This window comes from Pelobates fuscus, chromosome 1 (assembly GCF_036172605.1).
Source record: "Pelobates fuscus isolate aPelFus1 chromosome 1, aPelFus1.pri, whole genome shotgun sequence".
In the NCBI taxonomy this organism is placed as follows: Eukaryota; Metazoa; Chordata; class Amphibia; order Anura; family Pelobatidae; genus Pelobates; species Pelobates fuscus.
The window spans coordinates 309,681,749-309,705,137 of NC_086317.1; positions in this window are offsets into that span (position 1 = coordinate 309,681,749).

Consider the following 23,389-nt stretch of genomic DNA (forward strand, 5'->3'; position numbering starts at 1 on the left):
TTAATATTTAAATAGCGCCAGCAAATTCTGTAGCACTGTAGAATGGGGGAACTAACAGACACGTAATTGTAACCAGACAAATGGACGCACAGGAACAGGGGGGTTGAGGGCCCTGCTCAATGAGCTTACATGCTAGAGGTAGTGGGGTATAGTGATACAAATGGTATAAGTAGGGGTAATGACATATGTTACTAGAAAAGTATTCACTGAGAACTTAGTAGGTTATTTTTGACAGTTGCAGGAGAGGAGTCATGGGGGGGAATGAAAACCCGCTAACAATTGAAATGATATTCTTTTCTGAAGAAGTGTGTTTTCAAGGATTTTTTGAAGGAGTGGACACTGGGTGAAAGTCTAACAGATAAGGGACAGGAGTTCCATAGAAAAGGTGGAGCCCTGGAGAAGTCTTGGAGGCGAGCATCAGATGTGGGAGTACGGACAGAGGATGGACGTAGGTCTTAGGCAGAGTGCAGGGACCGCGACAGGACATTCTTGTGTATTAGGGAGTATAGGTAGGGTGAAGCAGCATTATGTAGGTACTTGTAAGCAATCACCATAATCTTAAATTGAACCCTATATCTAACTGGAAGCCAATGTAGGGACTGACAGGGGGGAAGGCGTGGGAGGTGTGGGCGGACAGGAAAATGAGCCTTGCCACCGCATTCATTATAGATTGCAGCGGTGCAATCTGGGAACACGTAGAGGGGATTGCAGTAGTCAAGGTGAGAAAGAACAACGGCATGGACCAGCACCTTAGCTGTGTCTGATGTTAAATAGGGGAGGATGCAAGCTATGTTTTTGAGATTGAAGCAGCAAGATTTGGCAATCGACTGGACATGAGGGATGAAGGAGAGGTTGGAGTCAAAGAGAAAACCTAGTGACTGAGCCTGTGAGGTAGAGGTGATGGTGGCACCGTTGACTTGGAGGGAGACAGACATGGGAGTAGCAACACGTGAGGGAGGAAATACCAGAAGTTCTGTTTTGGACAGGTTGAGTTTAAGGAAGTGAGCAGCCATCTAGTTGGAAATCGTGGAGAGGCAATCAGAGACACGATCAAGATGGGCTGTGAGAGATCAGGAGAGGACAGGTAGATTTGTGTGGCTGAGTTAACAAAGGAGGCAGTATAGATTGAGAACAATAGGGGACCAAGGACAGAACCTTGGGGAATGCCAACAGAGAGTGGTTGAGGAAAAGAGGCAGAGCCAAAGAAGGAAACATTGAAAAAGCACTGGGAGAGGTAGGAAGAGCAGCAGGAGACCGAGATTACGGGGAATGAGAAGAAGCTGTTGATGATCAACAGTGTCAAAAGCAGCAGAAAGCTCAAGGAGAATTAGGATAAAGTAATGGCCACGAAATTTAGCAGTGATTAAATTGTTGGATACTTTGGTCATAGTTGTTTCAACAGAGTGACGAGCGTGGAATCCAGACTGAAGTGTGTCAAGCAGAGAGTTGGATTTGAGAGAGTCTGTCAATCTCGCATACACAACTCTCTCAAGGACCTTGGAGACAAACGGCAGTAGCGATATATGGCGGTAGTTGGATGGGGAGTTGGGGTCAAGGCTAGGCTTTTTCAGAATCTGCATTATAGTTGCATACTTGAAGGGTGAAGGAAATGTGCAGGAGGAAAGGGAGAGATTGGAAATGTTAGTGAGACGAAGAGCAAGAGAGGGAGACAAAGTGCGGATGAGATATGAGAGAATAGGATCAAGGGAACAGGTGGTGGGGTGGTAAGACTGGAGCAGAGCAGAAACCTATTCCATTGTAGTAGGTGCGAATGAGCATTCTAACAATGGAGTGAGTGGGGTTGGGTGATGTATTGGAAGATGTTGAAAGGGGAGAGAGAGGGGTTGGAGATCTCTTCCCTGATTGTAGAAAGCTTCTCAGTGAAGTGAGTTGCAAAGTTTGAGGTGGGCAGGGTGGTAAGGGGAGGGGGAGCAGAAGGGCAAAGGAGAGCATTAAAGGTGTGAAACAGACATTTGGGTTGGTGGGACAGTGTGCTTATGAGGGTGTTAAAGTAATTTACTTTTGCAGAGGAAAGAGGCATAGTGTAGAAGTGCAGCATAAATTTATAGTGGAGGAAATCTGGTGCAGAGTGAGACTTTCTCCAACAGCGTTCAGCAGCTCTGGAACATTTTTTGAGATATTGGGTCAGCTTGGTGAGTCAAGGTTTTATTTGGGAATGCTTGCTACATTTAAATGTCAAGTTGAGAGGAGAGAGTGGCATTGTAGAGTGAGGTTGCAGAGTTAGGGCAAGTGAGATTTGAGATGGGTAAAAGGAGAGTTTGGAGTTTGGTGGAAAGATGCTGGAGATCAATGTAGTGGATGTTTCTGCAAAATTGGAGTTGAGGATGGTGGAATTTTGGGTACGGGGTATGCTGATGTGAAAGGTCAGCAGAAGGTGGTCAGGTAAAGGAAATGGAACATTAGAGATTAGAGGTGGTACAGAGATTGGTGAAGATGAGGTCAAGAGTGTTTCCTGCTGTATGAGTTGCTAATGTAGACCACTGTGGCCAAAGGAGGAGGTTACAAAGAGCAGACAGGAGGTATCAGGGCAGTTTAGGTTGTTGATTGGGATGTTAAAATCCCCAAGTATGAGGGAAGGAGTGCTAGAGGAGAGAAAGTGGGGTAGCCAGGAAGAAAAGTGTTCAATGAATAGCCTAAGATGACCGAGGGGCGATAGATGATGGCAATGAATAGCCTAGGACAGGCATAGGCAACCTTCGGCACTCCAGATGTTTTGGACTACACCTCCCATGATGCTTTGCCAGCAATATGGGTGTAAGAGCATTATGGGGGATGAAGTCCACAACATCTGGAGTGCTGAAGGTTGCCTATCTCTAGCCTAGGATGACCAGGGGGAGCGATAAATGATGGCATTATATACACACTGCATGCAAGCATGCAGCTTTGGATAGAATGACTGGAGAGGTAAGAGGGCTGTAAGACTGACAGCAGGGATATGATGAACCCGAGCTGGAGGCTGGTGTGGACGGAGGTGCTGTAGCTCAGCCACGCTACATGAAGCAAGATACCGGCAGCAGAGGAGAGCTGCATGCTCCCTTTCTGACGGTGACCTGGATATTGCCCTACCAGGCTGGGGCACCCTAAGGCAGCCACCTGTGCTGCCTTATGATAGCACTGGCCCTGTTTGTAGATAGTCTGTTTTGTAAATATACAGCCATCATAACTGATTCAGCACCTGACTTTCTCCATTAAAAAGTGATTATTTCAGCTACAGCATTCTGTTCTGGGCTGTATGGCACTGTGTGCAAGTATACTACTCATGCAGTAGTATGGTGTGAAATATTATCACCAACATTGTCTGAAAGTAAGAAACCACCCTCCCTGACTGCCTGACTGATGGTCTTATTGGGGTGTTTCATTAATTAATAATTAAAGTCCCTATTTCTTATAGAAATCATTTTGAAATGGAATACTCCTCACACACAGTCACGCAAGCTGAAGTGCTTTATGGGTGTGGAGTGGCCCTTTAAATTTGAAAATTCACTTAGAATTTTCACTTTAGTAATTAAGTAAACATATTTTATTATTTAAACAATTAAACAATTAATGTCAATAGACATAGTGTTACTATCTTGAAGAACAGGAAACATAGAGAATACTAGGGTAAATTATGATTTATTTTTTTTATCGTGAACATTTTCTCTGTATATTTTATTAAGTGTTTGAGTTTTGAATAATCATTTGAATTACTGGCCATTGTTCATGTAATTGAATTGTCAGATATAATTTTTCCAAGGCAGATTTCAATTTTGCCCTTCAAATTTCAATAGATCATTAAAAAGTTAGTGGCATCTTTTTACCATAAATTGAAATACTGTCTTTTTTTCCATTTTCTTGAATATTGAGCAAATTAGAAGAAAATAACCTTTGCAGGAAATTATCCATCTAAAGAATATTCAGAGAAAACATCCAAAATTATAGATAGATCAATGAATGTCATATCAGCAATAAAAATATGTTCAAATAGCTCCACAAAATGTTAAGCTGATCTGATGGCTTTACTCTGATTATGAAACTCAAACCAGGAATGCTTATATGTTATAATAAATACAATACAATAAATATAAAAATAAATAAACAAGTACAAATATACAATAAATGTTAAATATGGCACTTATACACATAAGATAACTTAAATAAATAGCAGTTGCGAGGCTCTGTGGACACTCACAAAAAATCCACAACATAAAAATATAACAAAAATCCCATTTACTTCATAGGTGATAAACCCGCCAAAAACAGAACAAAATAGTTAAGTGCTATATAAATCACATTAAACCCTTGTTGTTGTTTTTTTTTTTTTATAAAGACACAGCCGAAATATTGTTTTGCCAATAAAGGTATATCACAATAAGGAGTGCTGGACATATTTTTCCAATGTAATGAACTATGTGTCAGATTGTTGGGTGACACTCCTTTTTTGAACCAGGCCACAAGGAATATAGCATATATAGGCAGGAACTTAATAAAATAAAACAAATGTTTATTTTAAAATATTAATAAATAATCAAGTAATACTTGAATAAAATGCTCAGAGTAGCACAAAGTTCCTCCTTCTAGTCAGAGACATGTTTCACCTGTGTAGGCTTCTTTAGTCGATAAAGGGTTCCTTGCTGGACCTCCTATTTAAACAAGGAGCATGCCTGCCCTCCCTCCCTATTAGCTTAAATTAGAACTCCATTCAGTATATGGTAGGCAGGAGCAAAATATTCTCTCTCTAATCCCGGGTCTGTGTACCAAGAATGACGCATTGCAACCCTCCCAATACACCACTTCCGGTCCGCCAACGGACCCCATTACCCATAATGCATTGTTACATAGTTACATAGGCTGAAAAGAGACATATGTCCATCAAGTTCAGCCTTCCACACAGTTGTTTTTTTTGCTGTTGATCCAAAAAAAGGCAAAAACCCCCAGTTTGAAGCACTTCCAATTTTGCAACAAACTAGGAAGAAAAATTCCCTCTTGACCCCAGAATGGCAGTCAGATTAATCCTTGCATCAAGAAGCTATTACCCTACATTGAAAAATATCCTTGAATATTCTGTTTTTGCAAGTATGCATCTAGTTGCAGTTTAAACATCTGTTCGGACTCTGATAAAAAAAAAAAAAAAATTCTTCAGGCAGAGAATTCCATATCCTTATTGTTCTTACAGAAAAAAACCCTTTCCTTTGCCTTAGACTAAATCTTCTTTATTCCAGTCTAAACGCATGACCTTGTGTCCTATGTAAAGTCCTGTTTGCGAATTGATTTCTACACAATGGTTTGTATTGGCCACAGATATATTTGTATAATGCTATTATATCCCCTCTGAGGCGACGTTTTTCTAAACTAAAGAGGTTTAAATTTGTTAACCTTTCTTAATAGCTAAAATGTTCTATTCCTTTTATAAATTTAGGACCCCACGGGCCATCCGATTGCTCTGAAAGATCGATCACATGGCTGCAATAGGCGTCCATAGTGCTGCCTGCAAGGGGACTACCTGAACTGACAGACAGTCCCCCTGCTGGTGAAAAAAGTTAAGAATTAAAAATATGTATGCATATAGCTATATCTATATACACACACACACACACACACACACACATATATATATATATATATATATATATATATATATATATCATGTCATACTAAGTGTATTTTTTATTAATATATACATATATTAATATAAAAATACACTTAGAGTAAAATTATACACATATATTAATTAATTATTATTTATTTTATAATATATGTATATATATATATATATATATATATATATATATATATTTGCTTTACATTTTCAACAGTTATCTCATTGTTATATACAATATAATGAATACATTAAAAATCCAGTCATATTAATTAACTTCCATAGTCAAATTATAAGGTTGTAGAATATAATACAAGGTGATATTTTAGAATTGAATATTAGTGAAAAGCAGAGGTGTAAATCAAATGCAACAGTCACATAATCTAAATACTATTAACAAACACACATTGTAATTTTATGCAAAAATAACTAGACTTGTTTGATTTCACGGTGAAGTCTTAAAGAGTCTTGCTAAACAAGTGTCACAAAGCACATTGAGTGTTGCCAAATATGCAACACATTTTATTTTTATAACCTTTCTTGTATTTTCCATCTTCATAATCACTGTCTTTGACAGAACATTATTGTTTCTATTATTATTATTATTATTATTAAGTGTTCTTGCATAGCAAGACCACTTACTGTTATCTCACATATATATTATTATTATTATTATAGCCAAATTTACCACCCTAACTCCTCCCACAGTTTTTACACTACATAGACAGTAATATACCGAAACGTGCGGATTGTTCCCGATTGGTGTGCTATTACTTTGTGGAACGTTTCGCTGAATGGTTCTCGAAATATCGTCGTTCTTGTGGCGAAATTGGTCCCATAGGAATGAATGGCAAAATGTTCAAAACTAGAGTGGGAGCTGGCAAAAGCTGAAAAATCAGGACATGATTTCTAAACTGCCACCACTCCCTCATTTTCAAGCCCACCTACACAAATCGTATATCAAAACGTTCAGTTATCCCTCTTGCCACTAAAAATGCCCACGGCTAATCCATAGTCCTGATAGTTTTCACAATATGACCATTTGTTTGCAACTCACGCCGTCCATTGACATTCATTGAAACTCCACTCTAGCCAGCTCAAACTCGAAGGGTAATTTTTAAACTGCGACTGTGCCTTCATTTTTAATACTTCAGAGACATACTATGCATCAAAATGTAGGTTTGGGTCTTGTGATTCTCACAATATAAAGCTCTTCGCAGTATGATAGTTTTTAAAATACGACCATTTAAAGATAGCAATCGCCAAAATACTCTGACCTGTGCCAGGCTGGAGCAGCAAGTGATGCCATAGACAGGGCCTTTTGTACATCTGGTAATGTTTTTATAAATGTATGTTTTAATGTAACTGTGAAGCACTTTGGGCAACAATTAAATGAGCTATATAAATAAATAATAACAGTTTCTCTGCCCACTCCAGTTGTAGACTACTGGTGGAGGCAAGACCACTTCACACAATTTCCCCAGAAATTGTTGCTTTCTAGTTAGTGCTGCTACTACTACAACAAGTAGTATCAAGTAGTATTAGTTGTAAATGGAAGTGGCAATAGTAATGAAAATTAGTTTGAAGTAATAGTAGTAAAAGAATGCCTAGATTTATTATTGTTGGATAAGGTTTTGAAATGATTTGATATTTTTGAATAAACTATTAAAAAAGTTTTTTTCAAAATATATCAAAAATATTGTATTGCATATATCAATTCATATTAAAAAATCAACATATTAAGAATTTGAAATACCTTTCATAATATTAAATCATACAAAAGTTTGTCCCAAAAAATTAGGCAATTTGAGAAGCTTATGCAACAATATTAAATTGAGGGATACATTATTCATAGTAGTAATAGCAATAGAAGTAGGTTTGTAATAGTAGCATATAAAATATAAAATAATTAGGTTTATAGTAGTAGCAGTACTAATGACAGAAGGCTTGTAGTAGTAATAGCAGTAGTAGAACTAGAATTATCATTTATAACTGAAATTGTGTGCACTGTTTAATAATGTGTCTTATGGCTGCGGTCCCTTTGCATTTTACAAATGTATGGACTATAAAAAGTCATTTGTGGCAAGTTGGTCACTAGTGATGTCGCGAACATGAAATTTTCCGTTCGCGAATGGCGAACGCGAACTTCCGCAAATGTTCGCGAACCGGGCGAACAGCCATAGACTTCAATAGGCAGGCAAATTTTAAAACACACAGGGACTCTTTCTGGCCACAATAGTGATGGAAAAGTTGTTTCAAGGGGACTAACACCTGGACTGTGGCATGCCGGAGGGGGATCCATGGCAAAACTCCCATGGAAAATTACATAGTTGATGCAGAGTCTGGTTTTAATCCATAAAGGGCATAAATCACCTGTGACAGATCCATATGTACAGACTAGTATTGCTGGTTCGTCTGTTTGCCTTTATTTCAATGGATTTCCTGTCCGTATGCCCCTGTTCGTGTGGTTCCGGAATACCGATTGAAACTATCGAACAGACAGCCACCCAAGAGAGAAGTGTGCTGCTGGTTAACCTCTTGGCCCCAATTAGAACGTTGTGGTTAACCGCAGACACCTCTCCATTCCATTCGTATGGGTGGTCGTCGTTCGTATGCCGACCACGAGGCGGCGGACATTTTGGGACACGAGGAAGATCAGCGGTGTCCGGTGTTGATTCTATGGAACTAAAAGCGGACACTTTATCTACCGAACACCGCTGGAAGCTGCCGCCTGCCTTCTATTTCGGCGAGGCATACGAACACCGGTCCGTTCGGGAGTTTTGTAACGTACGTATGGACTTCACCCAGATAGCCGTCCCATGGAGTCAATCGTATACTGAAAGACTTGTGAGAGACTTTGACTCCATGGCGATTGAACTGTGTACATCAGATCTGAGCGCTATTCAGTCGAAATATGCACTCAGATCCAGGCTATCTGGGGATACGTTACACGAACCATATTTATTCGGTATTTCCTCATTTATGTATTTTAATGTATTTTTCATACTGTATTTAAAATGGTGATTTGCCTCTATCCTTGGAGATAATTAGGTTTCTTCCCAATTATCTCCAGGATAGAGAGGAAGGATTTATGGGTAAAATGGGGAGGGCTTACACTGAAGCCACTGCGATTGGCTACTGTCCTATATGTGTTACTGTCTTCCACAAGGTCCCCTAGGGGAGTGTCCACCTTGTGGGAGACCTACATAAATACCGGGCAGGTAGCCCCCATTATAGCAGATTCCTGTTTGACCCTCAAGACGGAGCTTGGTCTCGTTTGTGGGGGGAATTATTACTGGGAAAGCGCTTTTCGTTATTTCTAGCTGTGAAAGGAGTTCGGCTGATTTTATGGTCGGGAGTTGCCGCGTTCACGTATTCTCCGTTCGGGAGTTTGACGGTGGGCTATACAGAACCTGCGTTCCTGTAGAAGGGGATTATTCACTAAACGGTGGCTTCATCTATCTGGTGGTGAGTGTTGTAACATCACCTAACATTCCTAGATTGTTTGGAATAATGTGCTTTAAAACATCAGGTATGATGTTGTATCGATCAGGTAGTGTAAGGGTTACGTCCGCTTCACAGTGAAAGACCAAACTCCCCGTTTAACACACCGCAAACAACTGCAAACAGTCCATTTGCACAACCGCAAACTCCCCATTTGCACAAGGTTGGATACCAAGCTAGCCATGTCCCGTTCCTTGTCCTCACTGATGTCATTGAAGGTCTCTTCCTCCACCCAGCCACGTAAAACACCAAGGGTCCCCGAAAGGTGACAACAAGCCCCCTGTATTTTTTTTTAAATGTACACTACTGTTACACCAGATATGAGTTGCACTGGTGTGACACTGTGCCCTGACAGGCCCTGAAACGCACACGTGTAAAGGAAACAGACTGCTATTATATTACAGTCAAACAGTTTTTTTTTAAATGCAAGCTATTGTAACACCAGATATGACTGGTGGCACTGGGCAAGTGGGCACAGTATATGGTGTGAGCCTGATACACACGCTGGCAGGCAGGCAACTGCAATTAGATTACACAGAAAAAAAAAAAAAGCAGACTGATGTTCTAACCCTAAAAAGGGCCTTTTGGGGTGCTGTCCTTACAGCAGAGATCAGATGAGTCCTTTAGGACTGTAGTGGACACTGAATACACTAGCCTAGCTATTGATTTCCCTATTAAATCAGCAGCAGCTACACTTTCCCTCCTCTCGCTAAGAATGCAGCTTCCGGGGGCGGGGCCTAGCTGTCATGGAGGAAAGAAGCATTTCGTGTGAGCTCCCTCAATATCTCACTTTAAGCAGCTATCAACAAGCGAATTTCACCCCAGAAGGGGATGACCCAGCAATGTTGCTCCTACCTGACCGACCCGACATGCTTAATAGTGGTCAGCAACTCGACAGAGTCTTACTTACCTCCGCGTGGCAAGTGTGGCCTGGTGCTCACCGGGCGGGAGAGGCGGCCGATCTCCCGATCCTGGGATGCCCAGGAGCAGCTTCTTCCCGGCAGGAGCTCCGTTACCCCCCCCCCCTCGGACCGGTGGGGGTTATCCCGGTCCACCCCTGACAGGCTGTCTGGAGCTAATGGATGCACAGAGCACAGCCGCTCAGGCTGACATACTCATCTCCGACTCTCCAAATATGGCGGCAGCCGCGTGTCCTCCTGGTACCAACAAAGCATGGCAGGATATTGAATCTAAGCTGGACAGACTCTTTAATCAATTTTGGAAGCAAATAACAAGCAGGAAAGCCCCAACAAGCTCCACCACAGCCCCAACAAGCTCCACCACAGCTAAGCAGTCCCCATTAAAATCCACCAACGCAAAAGGCGTCGAAGACGGGACCGGAGGCACAAACAGAAATGCAGAGCCTGCCCCACGTCAAGCACTCGCCTCCAACTTAAGCCACCACATTCCCGCACCGGACGTGAAGCACCACCGGGACAGATCCGACCACCCGACAAAACAAGCTTCCACCACCTCAAGCCGTGAACCCGAGACTTGCCTTGGTTGTTCCAGGTATCAGGGACTCCCAGGGTCTGCACCTGGCGCCCAGAAGGGATCGGATGAGCACAAGCAGTAAACAGCAGCCTGCCAAGCATGGCCCACTATAGCCGATCCTCCACACCATGCCTTTGAGCACATGAACTGCTCTCTGCACATTAACTAATCGTAAAGTAGCAAGCGCTTAAACATGTCATTATTTCACCTCCTAAAGAGTTTATTGTCGTAGTTCCTTACATGCCTTTGCCTTAACCGTTCATGTATTATGTTATTCACTAGTCTCATCTCATGGGGCGACTCACACTTGATTTATAACTAGTGGTGGAGCTGCTGATATAAATACACAGTTGATAATGTGCAAGCTACACCCTAAACATGACAGCCATCTTTCACAACAATGTACTGCTATATACTCATACCCTCAGTGCAACTAGCCATGATATACGCACGTCCAGCCTAGCATGCTCAAATATACACTTCTGTCTAAAAAAAAAAAAGAATACATAAAAAAAAAGAATGCAGCTTCTGAATTAATCTAAATTGTATGCTGTCTAGGAGGTGGGAGGGTCTGGGAGGGAGGGTCTGCTGCTGATTGGCTGGAATGTGTCTGCTGACTGTGAGGTACATGGTCAAAGTTTACTCAATGATGACGAATAGGGGGCGAACCGAACATCGCATATGTTCGTCATCCGTGGCGAACGCAAACATGCTATGTTCACCGGGAACTATTCGCCAGCGAACCTTTCGGGACATCACTATTGGTCACGTATATTTAGCAAATATTTAGTTAATTTAATCACGTTCCATATGTGACTTTGAAACAGAAGAAATGTACAGGTAATATAGTTCTCTGTTTTAGACATTCTAATTTATAGCAGACCTTCAAATTAAATTTTACATGAATCCTGCAAAAGGAGCAAAAACCTTCACAAATTATCCCTCCCTCGCATCACATGACTTTGAAGGGTAAGAGTGATTAAAATGAATATTCTACACAGATTTCTCTCTCTCTCCTACAGACCCTGCCAGTGACAATTCCCAAATCTTTTTTTTTTTTACATTAAATACTTTTTCTTCAAATATCTCTGGCAAGCACGGACAGTAAGAGATATAATATTATAATTAATGCTAAACCTTGTGGGGGTCTGGACCTGGTGCTATATCATAAAGCCACTCACCTCCAAAGAATTTCTGAATGGTCCTTCCCACAAACTTGTAAACAATGGCCTGCCCATGAATCTGAACATTTCAATTATTGCTGCCATGGCTTTCCCCACAATTATCTGTCTTTGTTGATTATCACATATTTCTACGCACTTTATGAGATTTGCCGCTACAAGGTCTCCTAAGACTCCCTTAGGTGCAGGAATCTACAATTTTAATTTTACTAGGACTTAAACATCCACTGAATCTTCATTTCATTTTTGCTTTGCTGACCTAATTTCTTTTCTGAACTTGAATTGAACTCAACTGTACACATTGCTACTTTATTTCATTATCACTAACAGCAACACTTTGTCTCAAATATTAACTACAGAACCAAGGCCTCTAAGGTTCCAACATCATTTGAGAATCTTTTTAACTTCAAACCTACCATTCCAGTTATTTTCCTTTGCACAATACTGTCTATAACTTACCCTTACATCACTATATTTTACCGAAGAGTATTTGGATTGATGCTAGCAAAGATCAGTGGTTCCAAATATACATCAGCATGCACAAATCCTCATTAGTACCCACTATCCGAAATCCTATTACAAACTATTGATACACTGGTACTACACCCCAGATAAACTGTCAAATCGTATTTCATCTGTAGAAATAGGATGCTGGTGATGTGAGAGAACTGGGCATGTTGACTCACATCTGGTGTGATTACCTATTTATCCACCCTTTTTGGAGAGATGTCCACAAAGTGGTCTCTGCCCAGGAAGACCCCCTCCAGATTTCTGTATGTGTTCTTATATTTTACATCACACTACCTCCTCAGCAAGCCCATATCACAATTCAATCCACCCATAAATGGTCAATGCAGCCCATAGTTCAATCACCTCATGTCAGAGGCAGAGAGTGATGCCCCTGCTCCAAGATGGGATAGAGAGAGTGGAGGAATTTCATTTGTAGAATAATTTATTCTGTACTCAACAATCAACTGCTCATTCTACATAAAAGTTTGGTTTCTTTGTTCTCATTGGTTAGCCCAATGTGTAGATATCTCTTGGGTGACTGCATCTTTTACTCCCAGTAGTCCACCTTTTACTCCAGGTACACCTTCTTAGTTACTTGCCCTCTTCATAACTCACCTACATGAAGGTGGTCACACACCCTTGGTTTAGACTCATACTTGCTTCCTCCACTTTTTCCCTTAACCCCATTATCCTATATGCGCTCAAAAATGAGTATATCAAAAAATAAATATTGTATAAACTGTGACTTAATACTTATACAAAAAATAGATATATTTATTTAAAAAATCAAACAAAACACTGAATAAATAAAAAATCACAATGTGTGCACGGATCCACTTTGGTGAACAATGTATCAATCAACTTTCTTTGTAAAATATGTAACACCATACAAAGTATAATATAGATTTTGATCTGTCACCTAACTCTGTATAAAGAGTACAAAGTATCACATACGGTATCAGAAGCAGCTGCCAAAAAAATAAATAAAACCTATATATAAAAAATAAAAACTATAATGCATAAACAATAATCAAAAGTGCCTGCCTCGGTGTGGGCCCCCCACCGAGGTAATAGAGAAGAAAAACCCCCAAAAAAGGGGGAGGGTATTGAAGAGGATTCTATGCCGCCGGTATCCGACCCACTTCCAAGGGGGTCCGTCGAGGAACGGTGATATGCACCGCGGTCGGGATCTTCGAAAAAGACCGCGGTGAACGATGTAACAAACCACTCACACAGGCACCTGGTGAGTCACTCACAATATATATAGATGCCGCGGTCGGTGTCTTCTCAAAAGACCGCGGTGTAGTTGAAATGGAGGCGTCTTGAATATGTAGCCGTCAGTCCTCGGCTTCACTATATCCAGAGGTATAGTGACCCTCACTCACTTAACCAAAATGGTAGGTGGTAAGTGGAAAATGAAAAAACAGAGGACAAATAATTAAAGCAAAATAAAAAGTAAAAAATATATACACTCAAAAAAATATATAAAAAATGATAGATTCAAAATAATAAATAATGAATAAGACAAATAAAGGCAGCCGCAAAGGATCCGGTGGAACCAGCCACACATGCAGTCACGTCTACGCGTTTCGTCCCGCCCACGGGACTTTCTCAAGACTCGCGGCTGCCTTTATTTGTCTGCCAGTCCTAAATTTTGTTATTTAATACACCTGATATCTATCTTTCCCATTATCCTATACCCATGTCCTACCCTCTTCTCCCAACCTCCCCCCCCCCCATCCTATTTCTTCCTAAACTTTTTTGTTCATGTAATTTTTTTTTATAACTTGGGAATTAATTTTTCTTCTGGCCATTTCCCAAAACTGGTAAACAGAAGAACTTTGTACAGAAATCTGAGCTTTTACCATCTACTATTTCAGAAAACTCAAATTGTGCTTAACAGGTAGTCTGAAAACTTGTAAACATGCAAATATACTTCTATTCTGTTTACATGTTCATGACCTGTTTCGTATTGACTGTATTAATATTACCAATACACATACTTATTATTTCATTAAATGTTTGGTATGAAAAAAAGTGTTAGAGTAAAGTGTTACATTACCTTTGGCCAGTGTGCTCCTGTCAGTGGAGTAGGGCTCTATCTTTAAGCATTGCAATTTGGCTAAATGGAAAAAAAATCTTAAACGCATACTAATAATGCTAACTACTTTTTGAAGCTCAGATATTTACACTGAATTTTAGAGTGCATTATTACTTACTATTAAGTGGATCATATGGTACTCCATACATGCAAATATTTACATAGCAGAAAAATACATGTGTGTATTGTTTTATGTCTTTGGAGCAGGTGATTCACTACATCAAAAAGTAATTTTGTTGTCAATAAGTTTGTATTGAAAGTTAAATCAACAAACACTAGACAAGATGCAAAATATAGAACAATTGACGAGAATGAGCCATATGTAATCCAGCAACATATGCTGCTCTACAATATCATTGCATTAAATAACTAAAGATTGTTGATGGTATTAAAGAATGCATCATATTTGTATGTAACAATAATCATAAAGTTTCACATAGAAATAAAGTAAAAAAAAACATGAAAGTATGAGTTGGAAAAGGGAAACAAACTATTTTGTAAATAGAAATTAGCTAGGATTAATAGTGAAGAGGGAAGCAAGGTCTTAGACTCAAAAAGATGCACACCTCAGTTGTGCACTCATTAACTCAGACATGGAATCACTAGCCATTTGACTATAATCAGGGAACTCCGGGGCTGACAAATGGTCCAGCCAATAATACCATCCAAGGATATAAGCTTAGTGCATTTTAGGATCACCTGCTTAGCTTAAGCAGATTCCTAAACTAAGTAGTTTAAGCATGTGTGGGATAGGCATAAGGCTATCCTAGATATAAGAAACAAATGAAAGTACTGAAAAGATTGTGCAAACTAGATGGGCCGAATGGTTCTTATCTACCATCACATTCTATGTTTCTATGTTTCTGCTCCTTGATTTCTGATCTAGTTTATTCCATAATTCAATATATAATAGTAAGAAAGGAAACATTTTTTCCAAAAAACTGGCTCACTGATTTTGCTGTTTAGCAATTACAATATTATACAGTTTAAATATGTTTTAGAAGCCAACTAGAATGAGAGAGGATACGAATTGCTAAGGGAAATGTTGGTGGTTACTTTATAAACATCTCTATAAACTTATTTTATTCAGGGGTAATGCCTTTATGTAAGTAGCAGCTTTCCTCGTCCACTTCACATCTCCCACACACCATTTGTGCGCATTTTAGAGTGGCCTTTTATTGTGGCCAGCCTAAGGCATACCTGTGCAATAATCATGCTGTCTAATCAGCATCTTGAAATGCCAGACCTGTGAGGTGGATGGATTATCTCGGCAAAGGAGAAGTGCTTACTAGCACAGATTTAGACAGATATGTGAACAATATTTGAGAGAAATTGGCCTTTTGTGTATATAGAAAAAGTCTTAGATATTTGAGTTCAGCTCATGAAAAATGGGGTCAAAAACAAAAGTGTTTTTATTTTTTTTGCGTTTATAATTTTGTTCAGTGTATGTCTGTGATCATGGAACAAGAAATACAAGATTATCTGTGTATGTAGTTACTTGATGGTGATATGACTTTGATTCAGAACCCTTAATGTCATAATTTGCTCTCAATACATTAAAAATGACTCTAGCTTTAGAGCAAATAGCTATAGGGATAATGGACATCCATACAATAAACATACATTTAATCCATACATGTAAACAACTGGAAGGGTGGATATATGGATGGTTGGAAGAATGGCTGGATAGTAGATAGATAGATAGATAGATAGATAGATAGATTTAGATTACACACGAAAGCAGGCATTTATGTGGGATTATATAACATGCCAGAATGAATATGTGGTGTTATGGATTTTCTTTTTCGATTTGACCTTTAAAAGAGAAAGAGAAATCTAAGAAAAACTATTCACATTGTTAAAGTGCTAGGATGTAAGACTGCAGCTTGTTACATTTTACTCTCCTGAGTGTAATTGCACTAAGATCATTTTGTTTCCATTTGGAAAGTGAATGGCAATTACTTGAATACAATGTATCATGCATTTGCTCACTGGATATAAAATGTATATACTAATTCGCAATAAAATGTAACAGCTGTCAGTGTATTTTCTGCTCTGTTACTTCAATAAATTGGAAGTCTGACGAGAAAATGGGAATATTACATTTTTACACACTCCATAATGCCTATGCTGTTTAAAAATATGTTTTTTTCATGTTTTTTTTAGAATAAAAATGTTGCTTTGTTATTACTGCAACTGGATAAATATCCCTTATAACTGAAATGAATAACACAAAGTAAGTGGGAAGGTGCAATATTTCTTGCTTTTATTGCAGCCTATCTTCTGTAAACAAAATATACTTAACCTACTTCTGTCTGTAAAGCATAGCATTCATAGTCAAATGCATAGGATAGGGTTTTCTTGTTTTATGAATACATTTTCAGCATTACGTCTGCACTGCATCTGTCCTTTTTAGCGCATTAAATTATTGAAATTATGCATGACTTTGCAGGTAATCCTTTTTTTTTTTTACAAGTATCTATTTTTACTTTTTTGTTTGAAGAAAAGCAAGAGATTTCCTGTCTCTGCATTATACTGATTTTTTTTTTTTTTATACATCCCAAGTATATACCAGTAGTGGCTAAATTTAGTACTTCAACGAACTACATTTCTTATAATGATTAGTCAGCCTTTTGGTATAGCTAAGCATCATGGGAAATGTGGTTCAGAAAGAAATGGCGTGCCAAAGTTAGCCACCATGACACCATGTGGTATTGTTTCTGAAGGTCAGCCTATTCAAATATACAGCAATTATCTTTTCACACACTGTGAACTCAAGCTACATTGGTTATTTGACTAGATGTTTTGCATACATTCTGTAAATCCCAGAAGAATATCATGCTGAATATCTGTCTGCAAGTGTATGGTACAATCTCTTTGTATCGCTAATGATGTTGTTGTATAATTATTAATATCAAAAACAGGAAGAGGAAACAGCTACAAAAATAGCTGGTGAATGCAGGGATTTTGGCAGGAAGCTAGCACTGCATTAATAAAATGTGCTTGTGCCAGGATCACAGAAGATAGGCACATTCCTTGTTAAGGATCATTTATTAACCGAGATCATCTTTAAGTTCGCCTTGGGGTAATGACTAATGTCAATGGCAAATTTCACAGTTGTCTAGAGAAATGAATTAAATTTGTAATAAAAAGCCCTCCGGCTTGTTGTACATGTTCATTTATTGGAGTAGTTGAACTAGGAGAACTGTAAAGCAACCAAGAACATCATCTTAATTTTCCTTACATGTAATAGTGGCCTTTAGCTCTGTTCTGAAAAAAGGTACCCATTATGAACTGGTAAATTAAATGAGAAGTCCTTTAATGCAAATGAAACTAGGTGACTCTATTAAGCTAGGAAGACCTTTAACTTTCTCTTAAAACAGAAGGCATTATTTTTATCTGTTTAGAACATATGCTTTTAAATCCATTAACACACGGACAGAATTAATGGATTGCAAGTTAAATTACAGATATTTCTTCTGAAAAATATTAGCACATCATTATTTTGCAAATCCATTTTTTTAGGCAATAAAAGGGCCTGTCTGCTCTGTTGCTGTTAACAGAGGTTAGTCAATGATTAATTACTTTGGAGTAACAGTTCATGAATGTCAGTTCTGTGAATAATTGTATATATGTATGATCTGACTGTTGTTTTAACCCCTTAAGGACCAAACTTCTGGAATAAAAGGGAATCATGACATGTTACACATGTCATGTGTCCTTAAGGGGTTAATTGGCATGTATTGTTTACAAACTCGATTAACACACAAAGATGATGCCATATCCAGTAGTTATGTTGTTTAATTTATTTAGGTGGTGTGCTGTGAATTATGAAGTTTGAAATCCTCTCAAAGATTCTCAAAGGAGGTGATGGGGTCACTCAATGGCAATACTGTGCATACATCAACTGTAAGGCTGTTGTCAGTTGTGGGGATGCACTGCTCCCTAATTAATTGATCAAACAAACAAGGGATCATATTTTTTTTTTACAGAAACTAGTATAGAAATAATAAAACATATATATGTAAGTCATCAGTAAAACAAAAAAATGCAAAAAAACAACAAAAAGCAACAAAAACAATATATAAAACATTTTATGAATATAATTACGTCTAAAAAACATACAATATAATCGATATTATGGATTATATGGATATAAGGATAAGAAATACATCATGTTGTATTTCATGTTATCATGTTACTATAACGCGTGTGTTTAAAACAGCATCTGTTGCTAAGAGTTGCAGACATACAGAGTAAAGTCTGAAACTCAGTGCTTGTCTGTGCTCCTTTGAATGTAAAGTTGTGAACTTAGGAATAGTTGTGGAAAACGAACTTCTCCAGTTTCTGTGCCCAAGAAGGACTTTCCAAAGTCCCAAAGTCCTAAGTGGATATATGCATGACAGTGATCGCCCTGTCTCTGTCTCCCTCTCTCACTCTCTCAGTGTATATATTAATATTAAATTCATATAGAGCCAGCAAGTTCTGTAGCGCTGTACAATGGGTGGACTAACAAACATGTAATTGTAACCAGACAAGTTTGACGCACAGGAACAGGGGGGTTGAGGGCCCTGCTCAATGAGCTTACGTGTTAGAGGGAGTGGGGTAAAGTGATACAAAAGGTAAGGGAAGTTTTAGGGAAGTAGATTGGTAGAATAGTATTCACTAAATACTTTTTTGTCTTTGTGTTTTTTTTTAAAATATCTAGAAGTTATGTTATGTATCTATCTATCTATCTATCTATCTATCTATCTATCTATCTATCTATCTATCTATATATATAGAACTGCAAACCAAACCTTATATATATAGAACTGCAAACCAAACAAGCCATAAGCCTTCCTTTTCTCACATAAATCTCACATTTGTAGTGCTGTTATTACTGCAAGAGATTCTGGGTGGGCATATGCCAATGAGTTTAACAAAGAACCACCTTTTTGTCTCATAAATTTCAGTTTATACATTTTATTTGCTGTATACAACAATTTTTAAACAAAACTCAGGAAGTGGTGCAAAAGATAACCACTCATTGACAGTTGTTTAATTGTTATTGCAACTTAGTAGCATGAGATTGGCTATTTGCTAGCTATTGAGGCTTGGCACTACTTGTGGAGTACAAACCAAGTAGAGTTATGGTGGGGAAAAAGGTGATTGAAAACTCTTCAACTAAAAATCTTAAAAATCAGTGGATAGTAAATTCACTGTTAAACATAGACCTGCACACACCATACACTATATATGGGAAGGCTGAGCCTGAAATTGTTACCCGGCTTATAAATACACAGGCCTCCCCTTCCTCTGGGCTGATACTTTCTGGTTCAGTATAGAATTATTAACTTCCAGTTCAAAGGTCATCAACACAAACTGCCTAAATTGCAACAAGCTGGTCTTGGCCTTGTGAGGCCTACACAAGTATTAATTTTACCTCACTCAAGTAAAAACAACCACTTTCCTCAAAGCTCATGCAGCATCACAGCGACTTTTCCTTTTGCTGTTCTCGATTTTTTTTTTTGCACGTTGAGCCATGCTAAATATGATGGCACTGCAATTCAGTTCGTATTCATACATATCATCACAGTGATACCTAAATTCTGTTTATGATTCTGCTTACTGTATTCGACCCTCAGTCAGCCATATCGTGTTTCATTATACGCAACTCAGTTAGTCACACTGCATTTTAATGTATAATAAATGCTGCATCATATATATTTAGTTTTTCATATTTGCAGCTAATTATTGTCGGCCCACATGGCCTTGGTTATGCTTGTCAGCTTTGAGCAGATCAGCATCTGTTACTTATGTTCACCAGGCCTCTTCCAGCTTTAGTACCTATATATATTCTATAGGTCTCCCATCTGGATATTTAGGCACTTATTGGGCCTGCATTGTTTATAATTATATGGCTAGGTGTTGCAACTGAATTTATGTCAGGCTCAAAACTATGGCCTTTACATGTGGTCAGCAGTTTGGCATGTCATTAATTTCAGGCATTCGGCAGTTCGGAACGATGTTCATTTTAAAAATTAAACTTTTTTTTTTTCTTAAACAGCAATGTTTTACATTGCATAGTAGACCACAGCAGCACCCAGACCAATTAATATTAAAGAAGTGGTCTGGGTTTAGTTAATAATTAGTAGTGTTAGTTTAGTATATATACAATTGACTAAATTAGATTTTCACTGCACAGATAGTGCAATCAATCAGGGAGCATTACCTGCTTTCAACACTTCTGTGCACTATATAATCCCACCCCTGTGACACCATCCTTGTGGAGAGTTTAGGAGCAGAGAGTGAGCAGAGTGTGAGAGCAGAGTGTTATAAGTTCCATTTTTATATAGGTTTCTACAATCCCTACTTATTATCCTGTTGATGTTTTAATCGTTAACCACAACACAGGTACAGTATACCCTTATCTCAATTAGCACTTACATCATCCTGGGCATATTCCCACTAGCGTTCCCATTGTGTATTAATGTTCCACTCTATGATATTCCTTTCTCAAGCTCAACCACACACTAGCTAGGCAAGAATCTTACATTGAAACATACTTTCTATCAATTCATTACATTTATATTTACCTAAATTCCTTAGGGATAGATCAACTGGCTGTAAAGGGTATAAGTGTGGACCATATTTTAGTATAATTGTAATTCAGTCACACAAGGCCAACTCCCATCCTCAACCTGAGGTATTCACCCATCAGCAAAACTCATAGCTCCAACTTCTCCAGGTTAATAGATAGGGCTTCACTTGTCACGGCCACTCATTTAAATCTCTTACTTGTCACTGGGAGGCCAATATTCCAGCCACTTCGTTTGGTGCCCTCAGTCCCTCAGCCCAAATCATAGCTAGAGCCTCTCTAGTCACTTGGCAGTAGCAGGGTCTCGCCTGCCCTTAGTTCAGATAATTCTTCGCCATCTGGCACTTAGCATGCTGCCAGTTAATGTAGGGCTGCACAGTCATTGACAATTCATCATAGTACATCTCACACATCGGAACTAGGAAACATTGTCACTCACATGTACTACCACTACACCTTCCCCTAGCACTATCCAGCATACAGCTAGCCCAAGTTCTTTGGGATCTGGACATTTTCTAAGTTGCTGCTGAGTGCAGATATAAAGACATACCATTCCAGCTACAGTTTGGAAGCTCAACTGTATAGCCGCATTATTGGTAACTGCAAAACCCCTGACTTTGTACCAGCACTGTTCTGCCAGCATTAGTTTCAACTGTAGGCCCCTCCACAGTCTCTTACTGGTGCCCTTCCGTGGAAATTATGCCTACTCTTATTTGGATCTCCAGTCTCTCCTATGTTCTCTGAACTTGCTGTGTGCATTTACCAAACAGAGTTGCTCAAACAGATTTGTTCATATGGCTGAACTCCAGCTAGCACGAGAAAGTCATGATTCAGTCCCCCACAATGAGATGATTCACTTGTTCTTGGTCAAACACTGTTGACCACACTGCATTTGCAGTCATTTTCCAGGATACCAATTCCATAACACATGTACCTAGTGGCCAGCAGTAAATCAGAACCTACCCTTGTTGTCATAACTTCAGTCCCCTTCGCAGTCAACACCATCATGACCGCCACAAACATCATGGTCTCCATAGAGGGGGCTATCAGGTAATCATCTGCATACACCATATGCATCCATCAGCCGGAGATGAAGTTGAGGCAGGCATTTAAAGTAATGGTTATTGTGATGTTTGGATGTTTGCCACGGGCTCTTGGAGGAGTGTGGAAGCTAGCCTCCTGCCCACTGACTATGGGCCATGGAGAAGGCTTACAAACAGACTTAGTTTGTGGGATTTATATGTACTGTCCGGGAACCAAACCAACTCATGAACTGCAGACCACCTCTGGGCTTGGTAACCTCTCCTGACACTTCAATTATCGTGTGTTCTAATTGTGTGGCTGGGTGGCCGCCATTTGTATGCACGAACACGTGGGAACTATGTTGGCAGCCATCTTGTTCGCAGGAATGCAGGCAGCGGTGTTTGGGCATTGATTGCATGGAACCAAAATCAGACACGGAAACTCCCGAACACAGCTGAACTTTGATGAATGCCTGCTTCCTTCCCACACATGTCAGGAGAGCGCTGCTTGGTAGGTTTGTTTGTATGAACCATACGAACAAATGCTACTAAATAGCCAGAGTGTGCATTCGGTATTTCTTTTGCATGGAACTCCTGAAAAACACAAATACCCTGGAACTGTTTTGGGCATAGGACCAAGTGTGCGGCCGGTCCGAACTTTACCCCGGTGGCATTTCAGCTGTGTTTGTGGGATCTGGGTTATGTTGGGCGCTCAGATCCAGGCTATCTAAGGGATGTATAAACTATGGGGGTTCCTCGGAGGGAAATATGTAATTTTGTGTGTTTTTCATATTTTGTCATTTATTGCTGAGTCACAGAGACATTGCATTTTGGGGACATTTTATGGGTGTGTTAATGGGAGTGTCATAGGCGTGTTTACTGTGTCTCTGTATTGTATATAAGTGGGCCATTGTGCCTGGATTAAACACATTTGTTTCTACCTTTCATCAAGTCTAGGCTGATGTTTGGGGAATTGGGAGCTATAATCACTGCTTCACTGGGGATTTGGGAGAACTACTCAGCCAGAGTATAGGGGATCTGTTACAGTTATATAATGTCAACACATATTAAAGTATTAAATTGTTAAACTTTTGCCCTCTTTTTACAGGCCTACCTAAACATCGGTTTCGGCACACCACAACCGATTTACACCACCACTACTATAACTCGGCTTATTGTCCCTAACTACAAATATAAATCATTATGTGAAAAAGAAATTACACCCTTTTTGAATTCTTTGGTGTTGTATATCAGGACATAATAACAATCATCAGCTCCTTAGCAGGTCTTAAAATCAGGTAACTAAAACTTCAGACAAACAACAACACAGGACATATTACACCATGTCATGATTTTTTTTAACAAGAAGTTTTGACTTGGCTTCACTTGTTAACCTTT